Source organism: Heterocephalus glaber, unplaced genomic scaffold (assembly GCF_053883595.1).
Source record: "Heterocephalus glaber isolate CG9 unplaced genomic scaffold, H.glaber_assembly_v1.0 deba00001613, whole genome shotgun sequence".
In the NCBI taxonomy this organism is placed as follows: Eukaryota; Metazoa; Chordata; class Mammalia; order Rodentia; family Bathyergidae; genus Heterocephalus; species Heterocephalus glaber.
This window is the reverse complement of record NW_028258384.1, coordinates 23,578,049-23,591,803: the sequence shown is the minus strand read 5'-3', so window position 1 is coordinate 23,591,803 and position 13,755 is coordinate 23,578,049. Positions and strand designations below refer to the sequence as shown.

General features: G+C 37.5%; 1 pseudogene; it reads right to left on the bottom strand.

The window, feature by feature from the left end:
* Positions 1 to 1,154: 1,154 nt before the first annotated feature.
* LOC101724304 (glycerol-3-phosphate dehydrogenase, mitochondrial-like) lies at positions 1,155 to 12,857 on the bottom strand (annotated as a pseudogene).
* Between the last annotated feature and the right edge of the window lie 898 nt (positions 12,858 to 13,755).

The window sequence follows — 13,755 nt, the reverse complement described above, 5'->3', positions numbered from 1 at the left end:
ATATTCTTGATAGTAGACTTTTGTCTGAGCTACAGCTGCTAAATATTTCTTCCCACATTGTAGGTTGTCTCTTAGCTCTGTTGGTAGTTTCCCTTGAAGTGCAGAAGATTTTTAATGAGATGAGATCCCAGCTGTTGATTCTTTGTGCTAGCTCCCATGCTACTGAAGATTTGTTCATAAAGTCTTTTCCTATGCCAATGTCATCAAGAGTTCTACCTAACTTATCATCCAGCAAGTTTAGTGTTTCTGACTTAATATTTAGATATTTAATCCACTTTGATCTTAGTTTAGTGTGCAGTGATAGGTATGGATCTAGTTTTAATTTCTGACAGGTTGAAATCCAGTTCTTCCAACACCATTTATTAAATAGGCTATCTTTCCTCCAATGATGGTGGTTGGCTCCTTTGTCAAAGGTGAGGTGACTGAGTATGTCTGGAGTTGTTTCTCCATCTTCTTATCTATTCCATTGATCTTTGGGTCTGTTTCTTTGCCAGTACCATGCTGTTTTTATCACAGTAGCTTTGTAGTATAGTTTCAAGTTGGGTATTGTGATGCCCCAGCCATGTCTCTATTGCCTAGAATTGCTTTTGCTATTCTAGGTCTCTTCTGTTTCCAAATGAATTTTTGGATTGTTTCCTCTAGTTTTGAGGCCATACTCTTAAGTGAAATAAATAGGACACACATGTAAATACCAAATATTTTCTCTGGTGTGAGAAACTGAATGTGTAAATAAGGATTAAAATTATTAAAACAAATAATTGATATTTGAAATAGGAATAAAAGGTTCAAAGGGGTAGGTGAATTGGGAGGGGAAAGGGAAAGGAAAGAATGGAAAGGAAAAATTATGAGAAAAAAAAATGGAAACAAAGTCTATGTAAATATGGAAGAGTGGAGAGAGTGAAGGGTGCAAAGGTAATGGAGAAAAAATAAAAACCAAGATACATAATGTACAAGTACAAGCACCCAATGATAAATGTGAACGTACTGTATACCTAAAATGCACCAATAAAACAATTTAAGCAAAAAAAAAAAAAAAAGACGGAAAAGAAGGAAGCTACCAAAACCACTGTTTTAGAGTGGTTTAAGTCCTCTCTGATTGTTACATGGTGATTTGTTGTTCCTAATTTTGTTGGCTCTGGATTTACTTGTCAGACTCACAATCCTCCACAACTACATTCCACAGGAATTGAAACTCTTTGGTCGAGGTTCTCTTCTGCAGTTTTCATTAGTATAGCAAGTCAACTTCCAGATACCCTTCCTTTCTGAATACCACTCATCAGCTCCAAAAACTCATTGAATTCAACACGCCCATTCTTTTTCAATCTACGTCATTCAAAATTTTATGTAATGTATTTTTATCCATTTGCACATTGATTTTCTGTAATATATGCTGAACATCAACAATGGTAATAAAGCCTTTTTGGTCTGCATCAAACTTATGGAATCTCTTCTTGTACCTGTCAATGTCTAAAGGCAGTAGGCTAATTTCAGAGCGATCTGTTAACTGTTCTGATCAAGACCTATAGCCCATTTCATAATAGAGAAACCTTCTGGCTGTTTCAAGTTCTTTCTCTTTCTTCTTCTCATCCCAATTCAGTTCTTTGCCCATCAGTTCAACAATCCTGGTTAGGGCTTCTTCAGCCTGGACATTGATAAAAGCCAGGTGAGTGAGGCATGAAATCATGTCCACAGCAGGGCAGGCATACTCCTTAATCTCATATTTCACCTCTGCTTCAATATACAGAAATTCTGACACAAGTCACACTCCAACAATAGGTCACCTTTTTCCAGTCACACTTGCAATTTTGGTCACCTCAAAAGCCTTGTCACCATAAGTAGCAGAAAGATGTTGTGCCACCTCACTTTCAAGACCACAATCCTGGACAAGCCTAATGTACAGTGTGGGCCTCCAATCTTTGCCTCCTTGAAGGAAAAGTACAACTGTTCTACTAGGTCCTGCTTTCAAATTGTGAACCTTGATTGCAGCATTCACATTATCTTCTGCCATAGATTGATAAATTGTCCACTTTCCACTGGCTATTGTGATAAGACCACTCTTGCTAATGTCAACAAAATGATTTTGGGAGATGGACTGGGTGTCTGCAGACTTGGGATCTGTAACGAGGATGGATAGATTCCACTCCAAGCTGCCAGGATATCTCCTCTTCTCACTTCAACATCACAGCTCAGGTAGTTACACAGTTCATTCAAAATGAAGTTGATGTATTCTTCTGAAGGAATAGGATGATGTGTGATATTGGTTGAAGAATTGGTAGTGCCAGCAATAGTCACATTTTCCCAGAGTAAGAAAAAAATAACTCACTTGCCCATTGCAGATGGCTGAGTCAAGCAGTCCCATGCTCTTGGGGATGTAATAATCAGGCATCAGAGTATGGACCCCTGCACTTCATTGGCAGATACCTGAAGCACTCTTATCATCCATTTGTGAACTGCATCTGTGAAAGGTGCCATAGCATTGATAACCCATTGAGTTCTCACAACAAATTTCTGCCCTGTGAGGACATCTTTACACACAGCCCCGCTCACGCACTCTCTGCCTGTCTCAGGGTCTGTCTTCTTGAGCAAGCTCACCACCTCCATGTAATTGGCTGTGGCAGCCCCATACCTGGCAGCAGTGAGAGCAATGGCAAACTTCATCTGTGCATTGTTGTGTTATCCATCATAGTAGACAATTGCTCCTACCAGTTCATCCTTCTGGAGCATGGGGAAATGTTCAAGGGCTCTCGATTTGCCGAGGACGTAACTGCTCTTCAGGCAATCACTTCTGGCAACGAGATCACACAGCTTGATTCCTACCCAGTAGAAAGGTGGCTGCCACCATTTGTAAACTGGAAGCATTATAGGTAGTGGGGCTGATAAAAGGGGAAAAGGGGAGCAATTTCTTTCTTTCTTTCTTTCTTTCTTTCTTTCTTTCTTTCTTTCTTTCTTTCTTTCTTTCTTTCTTTCTTTCTTTCTTTCTTTCTTTCTTTCTTTCTTTCATACCGGGGACCAAACTAGGGTTGTTGGGCTTGCACAATAGGTGGCGAAACCACTGAGCTAAATCCCCGGCCTCAGGGGGAGCAATTTCTAATAGGCTGGCAAGCTCAGGAAGGGCTTCTTTTACCATCGTGCTCAATAGCCAACTTCATGATGGCCTTCTGAAGATATCTCATGCCACCACGGATCAATTTAGTGATTCTGCTACTGGTCCCTGATGAGAAATCATATCTTTCTTTTTTTTTTTGTATTAAATTCTTTTATTGGTACATTGTAGGTATACAAAACAATTACATTTCTCATTGGGAATTGTACCTTTATATAATGCATCTTGGTTCTTATTTTTTCCCCATTCCTAGCCCTCCCTTCATGCCCTCCACATTTCCCTATTTACAAAGAATTTATTTCCATTTTTTCCATTTCTCAGCATTTTTCCTTTCCCTTCTTTCCTTTCCCCTGCCCGTCCCACTACCCCTACCCCTTTGGACCTTTTCTTCCTGTTTTACATTATCGATTATTCATTCTAATCATTGGTACATTTTAGGTATACAATATAATGACATTCATCATTGGAAATTTGCACCTTTACATAGTCTCTCTTGGTTCTTATTTTTCACCCTTGCCCAGCCCTCTCTTCAACCCCTCTAGTCCTCCCTATTTACAAAGATTTTGTTCCCATTTTTCCATTTTCTCATATTAATCTCATTCCCTTCTACCCTTTACCCTAGCCCTCCCACTTCCTTCCCCTTTGCCCCTTTTCTTCCTATTTCACATTACCTATTATATATTTAGTCCTTACTTACACTTTCAGTTTCTCACACCAGAGAAACTATTCGGTATTTGCACATGTGTGTCCTATTGATTTCACTTAAGAGTATCACCTCAATGTGCATCCACTTAGCTATAAATGTCTCTAATTTCTCATTTTTTATGGCTGAGTAGTACCCCATTTTATAAAAAAGCCACATTTTCTTTATCCAGTCCCCAGTTGATGGGCATTTGGGCTGTTTCCAAATTTTAGCTATTACAAACTGCGCTGCTAAGAACATGGGTACACATAGATCACTGTGGTATGATTCTTTTAATTCTTTGGGGAAGATCCCCAGCAGTGGAATAGTGGGGGCAAATGGGACTTCCAGTCCTAGTTCTTTGAGGTATCTCCATACTGATTTCCACAGTGCTTGCACCAGTCTACACTCCCACCAGCAGTGGAACAGGGTTCCTCTTTCCCCACAGACCCACCAGCATTTGTTATTGGTTGATTTCATGATAGCAGCCATTCTATCTGGAGTGAAGTGGAATGTCAGCGTTGTTTTCATTTGCATCTCTTGAATGACCAGTGATGTTGAACATTTTTTAATGTATTTATTTGCTATTTCTATTTCTTTGTCACAGAAATGTCTGTTCATTTCAGAGGCCCATTTTTGGATTGGGTCTTTAAATTTGGGAGGTCTGATCTTTTTAAGTTCTTTATAGATTCTAAATAGTAGACCTTTGCCTGAGGAACAGCAGGTGAAGATATTTTCCCACATTGTGGGTTGTCTCTTCACACTGCTGGTGGTTTCTCTTCCTATGCAGAAGCTTTTTAATAAGAAGAGATCCCATTTGTTGATTGTTTGTGCTGGTTCATGGGCAACTGAGGTTTTGTTCATAAAATCTTTTCCTACACCGATGTCTTCAAGGATTCAACCTAACCTCTGTTCCATCTGGTTTAGCATTTCTATTTTAATATTTAGATCTTTAATCCATTTTGATTTTAGTTTAGTGCATGGTGAGAGATACAGGTCTAGTTTTAATCTTTGGCAAGTTGAAGCCCAATTTTTCCAGCGCCATTTATTAAAGAGGCTACCTTTCCTCCAGTGAGGGTGTTTGGCTCCTTTGTCGAAGATGAGATGGCTGAGTGTGTCTGGCATTTTTTCTGCATCTTCTCATCTGCTCCACTGGTCCTCAGGTCTGTTTCGTTGCCAGTACCATGCTGTTTTTATCACAGTAGCTTTGTAGTATAGTTGCAGGTTGGGGATTGTGATACCCCCTGCCTTCTCTCTGTTACCTAGAATTGCTTTTGCTATTCTGGGTCTCTTCTTACTGCAAATGAATTTTTGGATTGTTTTCTCGAGTTCTATGAAGTATGCTGCTAGAATCTCAATTGGAATTGCATTAAATCTATTTAACAATTTTGGAAGTATGGCCATTTTCACTATATTAATCCTTCCTACCCAGGAGCAGGGGATGTCTGTCCATTTTCTGATATCATCTTCAATCTCTCTTTTCAGAGTGCCATAGTTTTCAGAGAAGAGGTCTTTGATTTCTTTGGTTAGGATGATTCCTAGGTATTGTGAAAGGAATTATTTGCCCTATTTCTGTCTCAGTGAGTCTGCCATTCGTGTAGAGGAAAGCTATTGATTTTTGTGTGTTGACCCTGTAACCAGCTACTTGACTGAATTTGGTTATTAAGTCTAGAAGACTTTTGGTGGAGTTCTTGGGGTCTTCTATATAGAGTATCATGTCATCTGCAAATAATGACAATTTGACTTCTTCATTACCTATCTTTATTCCTTAATTTCTTTCTCTTGTCTAATTGCTGTTGCTAATGTTTCTAGAACTATATTGAACAAGAGTGGTGATAGTGGACATCCTTGTCTTGTTCCTGATTTGAGTGTGAAGGATTTCAGTTTTTGACCATTCAGTATGATATTGGCTGTTGGTTTTTGCTAGATGGCTTCTATCAGTTTGAGGTAGAGACCATCTATTCCAATTTTTTGTAGGGTTTTTATCATAAATGCATGTTGGATTGTGTGAAATGCTTTTTCTGCATCTATGGAGATAATCATATGGTTTTTGTCCTTGGATCTATTGATATAGTGTATTACATTGATTGATTTTCGTATATTGAGCCATCCCTGCATCCCTGGGATGAATCCCACTTGATCAGGGTGTATGATCTTCTTGATGATCTTCTGCATTCTGTTTGCCACTATCTTATTAGGGATTTTTGCATCTATGTTCATTAGTGAGATTGGCCTATAGTTCTCTTTTTCAGTTGGGTCTTTCGCTGCTTTGGGGATCAAGGTGATGCTTGCCTCCAGGAATGAATTTGGGAGTATTGCTTCCCTTTCAATTTCATTGAAGAGTTTCAACAGTAGTGGCAGCAGTTCCTCTCTAAATGTCTTGTAGAATTCAGCAGTGAAGCCATCAGGGCCTGGGCTTGTCTTAGTTGATAAGTTTTTAATTACATTTTCAGTTTCATTGGTTGATATAGAAATCATATCTTTCTACAATGGCTGTTTTTCGTCCTCTGGTGACAGAGTTGAGCCCACAGCCACTTCCTGTTGCTCCTCCTCCAATCACAATGATATCAAATTCCGAAGTGCTTCCCACAGTGAGGAGCTGAGCTTCTCTGGAAGGAGGCTCCCTGTTAACAGGTTCAAAGCACTCTGCTGCTTCCACATAGGCCACCATTACTTCTTCTTCTTCTTCTTCTTCTTCTTCTTCTTCTTCTTTTTTTTTTTTTGGTACTGGGGATTGAACTTGGGTCTTTGAGCTTGCGTAGCAGGTGGTGAAACCACTGAGTTAAATCCCCAGCAACTTATTCTTCTAATATTTTTTTGGAGGCCTTCAAGAATTGTATGAATTGCTTCCTTCTGTATGAGCAAACTGAGAGTCCTAAAACAGTGGCAAGAGCACCTCCTCGAACAAGAACAGTCCCTTTCACCACCTTCTGAAATGTCATTTCTTAACCTGAGATGAGCCCCACACAGGAGGGGCCATGGACAGGAGTGCCCAGTTCCCTGGCCAGGGCAGACTGCTGCATTTTGTTTTCTTTAGGAAGACCTCACCTTTGCCTATGTCTTCAAGAGTTTATCAATATTTTTTCTTCCACCAGATTCAGTGTTTCTGTTTTTATATCTAGGTTTTTGATGCATTTTCATTTGATTTTAGTATGGGGTGAGAGACGTACATCTAGATATATTCACCTGCAAGTGTATAATTAGGTTTGAAAGAACTATGTGTTAAGGAGGCGACCTTTTCCCCAGCATATTATTGGGCTTTTTGTCAAGTCATACTCTGAAAGTGCTTGGGCTTGTTTCTGACTTTTCTGTTGTATTCCATTAGTCCACATTTATGTCTGTGCCAGTGCCATGCTCCTTTTATTAAAGTACCTTTTTGATAATGCCTCCTGCTTTCCTCTTGTTGCTCAGGATTGTTTTGACAATTCTGGGTCTCTTTCAGTTCCACACAAATTATAGAACAGTATTTTTCTTGTTCTGTGAAAAATACTGTTGGTATTTTCATTGGAATTTACTTAAATCCTCAATTTCTTTTGGGTGGGCTTATTATTGGAAAACAGAAAAACTATTGATTTTTGTTGCTTTTCTATATTGCCACTGTGCTGAAAGTGTTTATTAGTGTTAAGAGTATTCTGGTAGAGGTTTTTGAGGCTTTTTTGTAAAGGATCTTGTCATTTATGCAAGAGGATAATTTGACTTCTTTTCCTGTACAAAACCATTTTATTTCTTTCTCTTGTCTGATTACTTCTGCTAAAGTTTTTAATACTATATTGAACAGGAGTGATGAAAGTGGGTACCATTGTCTTGCTTCTGATTTTAGACAAATTGCTTACAGTTTTTCCTCATTTAATATGATGTTGGCAGTGAATTCATCATAAATGACTTTCTTTAGGTTAAAATGAGATCCTTCTATACCTATGTTGTCAGAATTTTTGTCATGAATAAATGTTGGATTTTGTCTAAGACTTCTTTGAATCTATTGAGATGATAATGTAATATTTATTCTTATTTCTGTTTATATATGTGGCATACTACACTTACTGATTTACATATGTTGAAACATCCTTGCTTTCCTAAGATAAAGTCAATTTGGTCATGGTATATGATCTGTTTTATAATTTGTTGCATTCTGTTTGAAAGTATCTTGAGAATTTTTGCATAGAGGTTCATTAAGAAAATTGGCCTGTAGTTTTCTTTTTCATTGAGTCCTCCCATGGTTTTGATATATGGGTAATGGTAGCTTCAAGGACTGAGATTGGCATTGTTCCATCCCTTTCAGTTTCACAGAACATTTTTGGGGAATATTAGTACTAGTTCTTAACTAAAGAACTCATACAATTCTGTGGTGAATCCATTGGATCCTTGGTTTTATTAGTTGGTAATGTTTGTATTACTGCCTCAATTTCATTACCTTTATTGGTCTATTCAGGGTTTTCATATGCTCTTTGTTCAATTTTGGTATTTAAAAAAATGTCTAAGAATTTATGCACTCCTTCCAGGTTATCTGGTTTTTTGGAATATAAATCTTTGAAATAGTTTTATATAATCTTTTCTATTTTAGTAGTATCTGCTATGATTTTATCTTTATCATATCTAACTGTATGGACATGAGTATTTTTATTTTCTTGTTTTGATAAGTTTGGCTAAGTTTCTATCAATCTTGTTTTTCTTTGCAAAAACCCAACCTTTAAATGCTCTTTTCAGTTGTCTTCTTTGTCTGAATTTCATTAAATTTTTTATAATTTTTGTAATAGTTCACATGTTTTCCATTTGGATTTTTCTTGTTTTTCTGAAGCTTGAGATACATAACTAGTTTTTATAAATTTTTGATTCTTCTAGTTATCTAATTTTGGAATTCATAGCAATAAATTCTGTTAGAATACATTTCTTTGTTTCTCATAGGATTTGGTATGTTGAGATACCTTTGTCTTTTGATTCTAGAAAATTTTTAATATTCTCCTTCATTTCTTCAGTGTCCAATTGGTTATTCAAGAATGTATCATTTGCCAGGCATAGTGGCACATGCCTATAATCCCAGCACATGGAAGGCTGAGGCAGGGCGATCATGATAAGCTCAAGGCCAGCCAGACCTGCATAGTGAATTCAAGTGCAGCCTAAAATACATAGCAAAACCCTGTGTCAAAGGAAAAAAAAATGTACCATTTAATCGCCATGTGTTTGAATAGATTCTGTTCCATCTTTTGCTTTGATATTGAATTTCATTCTGGTATGACCCAATAGTATGCAAGATAATATTTCAATTGTTTTGTTTATTTAAGCCTATTTTGTAACATAAAATATGCTCTATTTTGGATAATACTAAACATTCTGAGAAAAATATGTATTCTGTTTTCAGATGAAACATTCTGTAGATATCTTTTATTTTTAATATTTTTAGCAGCATTATCCAGAGTAGCTTTAAGGTGGAGAAAACCAAATTATCCATCAATAAGCAAATGGGTAAACCAACCATTGTAACAACGTACAATGAAATACTACTCCACAGCAAAAAGGAATGGACTGTGATATACATAACAATGTGAATGAATCTCAAAATAATTATGGTTAGTGTAAAAATCAGACAAAAGGCAGCATAAAGTATTGTTGTGTTTGTACGAAAATTTGAGAAATGTAAAACTTATCTATCATGGAGAAAGGTGCAATGGCTGGGAAGTGTTACGAGCTGTGTGCAAATGTTGGGAGCACAGTGTGGTGGCACAGGCCTATAATCCCATCACTCTTTCTTTATTTTTTTTTTCTTAAATTCTTTTATTGGTACATTTTAGGTATAAAACACATTTACATTTCTCTTTGGGAACTTCTACTTTTGCATGATGCATCTTGGTTCTCCCCCCCCTCCCTCATTCCTTGCAATCCCTTCACCACCTCCAACTTTCCCTATATACAAAGACTTTATATCCATTTTTTCCATTTCTCAGCCTTTTTCCTTTCCCTTCTTTCCTTTCCCCTGCCCCTCCCACTACCATTACCCTTTGGAACTTTCCTTCTTATTTTGCATTTTCGATTATTCATTCTAATCATTGATACATTTTAGGTATACAATATAATGACATTCATCATTGGAAATTTGCACCTTAACATAATCTCTCTTGGTTCTTATTTTCCACCCTTCCCCAGCTCTCCCTTCAACGCTCCATTCCGACCTATTTACAAAGATTTTGTTCCTATTTTTCCATTTTCTCATATTAATTCCATTCCCTTCTATCCTTTCACCTGCCCCTCCCACTTCCTATCCCTTTGCCCCTTTTCTTCCTATTTCACATTATTTATTATACGTTTTAGTCCTTATTTACACTTTCAGCTTCTCACACCAGAGAAATTACTCAGTATTTACACATGTGTGTCCTATGGATTTCACTTAAGAGTATTGCCTCAATGTGCATCCACTTAGCTATAAATGTCTCTAATTTCTCATTTTTTATAGGTGAGTAGTACTCCATTTTATTAAAAAACCACATTTTCTTTATCCATTCTTCAGTTGATGGGCATTTGCGGTGTTTCCAAGTTTTAGCTATTACAAACTGGGCTGCTATGAATATGGGTGAACATAGATCACTGTGGTATGATTCTTTTAATTCTTTAGGGAAGATCACCAGCAGTGGAATAGTGAGGTCAAATGAGACTTCCAGTCCTAGTTCTTTGTGGTATCTCCATACTGATTTCCACAGTGCTTGCACCAGTCTACACTCCCACCAGCAGTGGAGCAGGGTTCCTCTTTCCCCACAGACCCACCAGCATTTGTTATTGGTTGATTTCATGATAGCAGCCATTCTTTCTGGAGTGAAGTGGAATCTCGACATTGTTTTCATTTACATCTATCCAGTGACCAGTGATGTTGAACATTTTTTCCATGTATTTATTTGCTATTTCTACTTCTTTGTCTGAGAAACGTCTGTTCATTTCAGAGGCCCATTTTTGGATTGGGTCTTTAAATTTGGGAGGTCTGATCTTTTTAAGTTCTTTATAGATCCTAAATAGTAGACCTTTGTCTGAGGAAGAGCAGGTGAAGATTTTTCCTCACATTGTGGGTTGTCTCTTCACGCTGCTGGTGGTTTCTCTTGCTGTGCAGAAGCCTTTTAATAAGAAGAGATCCCATTTGTTGATTGTTTGTGCTAGTTCATGGGCAACTGAGGTTTTGTTCATAAGATCTTTTCCTACACCAATGTCTTCAAGGGTTCTATCTAACTTCTGTTCCAACTGGTTCAGCATTTCTATTTTAATATTTAGATCTTTAGTCCATTTTGATTTTAGTTTAGTGCATGGTGAGAGATACAGGTCTAGTTTTAATCTTTGGCAAGTTGAAGCCCAATTTTTCCAGCGCCATTTATTAAAGAGGCTACCTTTCCTCCAGTGAGGGTGTTTGGCTCCTTTGTCGAAGATGAGATGGCTGAGTGTGTCTGGCATTTTTTCTGCATCTTCTAATCTGTTCCACTGGTCCTCAAGTCTGTTTCTTTGCCAGTACCATGGTGTTTTTATCACAGTAGCTTTGTAGTATAGTTGCAGGTTGGGGATTGTGATACCCCCTGCCTTCTCTCTGTTACCTAGAATTGCTTTTGCTATTCTGGGTCTCTTACTCCAAATGAATTTTTGGATTGTTTTCTCAAGGTCTATGAAGTATGCTGCTGGGATCTCAATTGGAATTGCATTAAATTTATATAGCAGTTTTGGAAGTATGGCCATTTTCACTATATTTATCCTTCCTACCCAGGAGCAGGGGATGCCTGTCCATTTTCTGATATCATCTTCAATCTCTCTTTTCAGAGTGCCATAGTTTTCAGGGAAGAGGTTTTGATTTCTTTCGTTAGGATGGTTCCTAGGTATTTCAGTTGTTCGGATGCTATTGTGAAAGGAATTATTTGCCCTATTTCTGACTCAGTGAGTCTGCCATTCGTGTAGAGGAAAGCTATTGATTTTTGTGTGTTAAGCTTGTAGCCAGCTACTTGACTGAATTTAGTTATTAAGTCTAGAAAACTTTTGGGGGAGTTCTTGGGGTCTTCTATATAGAGTATCATGTCATCTGCAAATAATGACAATTTGACTTCTTCATTACCTATCTTTATTCCTTTTATTTCTTTCTCTTGTCTAATTCCCAGGACTAATGTTTCCAGAACTATAATGAAGAAGAATGGTGATAGTGGACATCCTTGTCTTGTTCCTGATTTGAGTGTGAAGGATTTCAGTTTTTGACCATTTAGGATGATATTGGCTATGATATTTCATTGAAGAGTTTAAACAGTTGTGGCAGCATTTCCTCTCTAAATGTCTTGTAGAATTCAGCAGTGAAGCCATCAGGGCCTGGGCTTGTCTTAGTTGATAAGTTTTTAATTACATTTTCAGTTTCATTGGTTGATATAGAAATCATATCTTTCTACAATGGCTGTTTTTCGTCCTCTGATGACAGAGTTGAGCCCACAGCCACTTCCTGTTGCTCCTCCTCCAATCACAATGATATCAAATTCCAAAGTGCTTCCCACAGTGAGGAACTGAGCTTCTCTGGAAGGAGGCTCCCTGTTAACAGGTTCAAAGCACTCTGCTGCTTCCACATAGGCCACCATTACTTCTTCTTCTTCTTCTTCTTCTTCTTCTTCTTCTTCTTCTTCTTCTTCTTCTTCTTCTTCTTCTTCTTCTTTTTTTTTTTTTTTTTGGTACTGGGGATTGAACTTGGGTCTTTGAGCTTGCGTAGCAGGTGGTGAAACCACTGAGTTAAATCCCCAGCAACTTATTCTTCTAATATTTTTTTGGAGGCCTTCAAGAATTGTATGAATTGCTTCCTTCTGTATGAGCAAACTGAGAGTCCTAAAACAGTGGCAAGAGCACCTCCTCGAACAAGAACAGTCCCTTTCACCACCTTCTGAAATGTCATTTCTTAACCTGAGATGAGCCCCACACAGGAGGGGCCATGGACAGGAGTGCCCAGTTCCCTGGCCAGGGCAGACTGCTGCATTTTGTTTTCTTTAGGAAGACCTCACCTTTGCCTATGTCTTCAAGAGTTTATCAATATTTTTTCTTCCACCAGATTCAGTGTTTCTGTTTTTATATCTAGGTTTTTGATGCATTTTCATTTGATTTTAGTATGGGGTGAGAGACGTACATCTAGATATATTCACCTGCAAGTGTATAATTAGGTTTGAAAGAACTATGTGTTAAGGAGGCGACCTTTTCCCCAGCATATTATTGGGCTTTTTGTCAAGTCATACTCTGAAAGTGCTTGGGCTTGTTTCTGACTTTTCTGTTGTATTCCATTAGTCCACATTTATGTCTGTGCCAGTGCCATGCTCCTTTTATTAAAGTACCTTTTTGATAATGCCTCCTGCTTTCCTCTTGTTGCTCAGGATTGTTTTGACAATTCTGGGTCTCTTTCAGTTCCACACAAATTATAGAACAGTATTTTTCTTGTTCTGTGAAAAATACTGTTGGTATTTTCATTGGAATTTACTTAAATCCTCAATTTCTTTTGGGTGGGCTTATTATTGGAAAACAGAAAAACTATTGATTTTTGTTGCTTTTCTATATTGCCACTGTGCTGAAAGTGTTTATTAGTGTTAAGAGTATTCTGGTAGAGGTTTTTGAGGCTTTTTTGTAAAGGATCTTGTCATTTATGCAAGAGGATAATTTGACTTCTTTTCCTGTACAAAACCATTTTATTTCTTTCTCTTGTCTGATTACTTCTGCTAAAGTTTTTAATACTATATTGAACAGGAGTGATGAAAGTGGGTACCATTGTCTTGCTTCTGATTTTAGACAAATTGCTTACAGTTTTTCCTCATTTAATATGATGTTGGCAGTGAATTCATCATAAATGACTTTCTTTAGGTTAAAATGAGATCCTTCTATACCTATGTTGTCAGAATTTTTGTCATGAATAAATGTTGGATTTTGTCTAAGACTTCTTTGAATCTATTGAGATGATAATGTAATATTTATTCTTATTTCTGTTTATATATGTGGC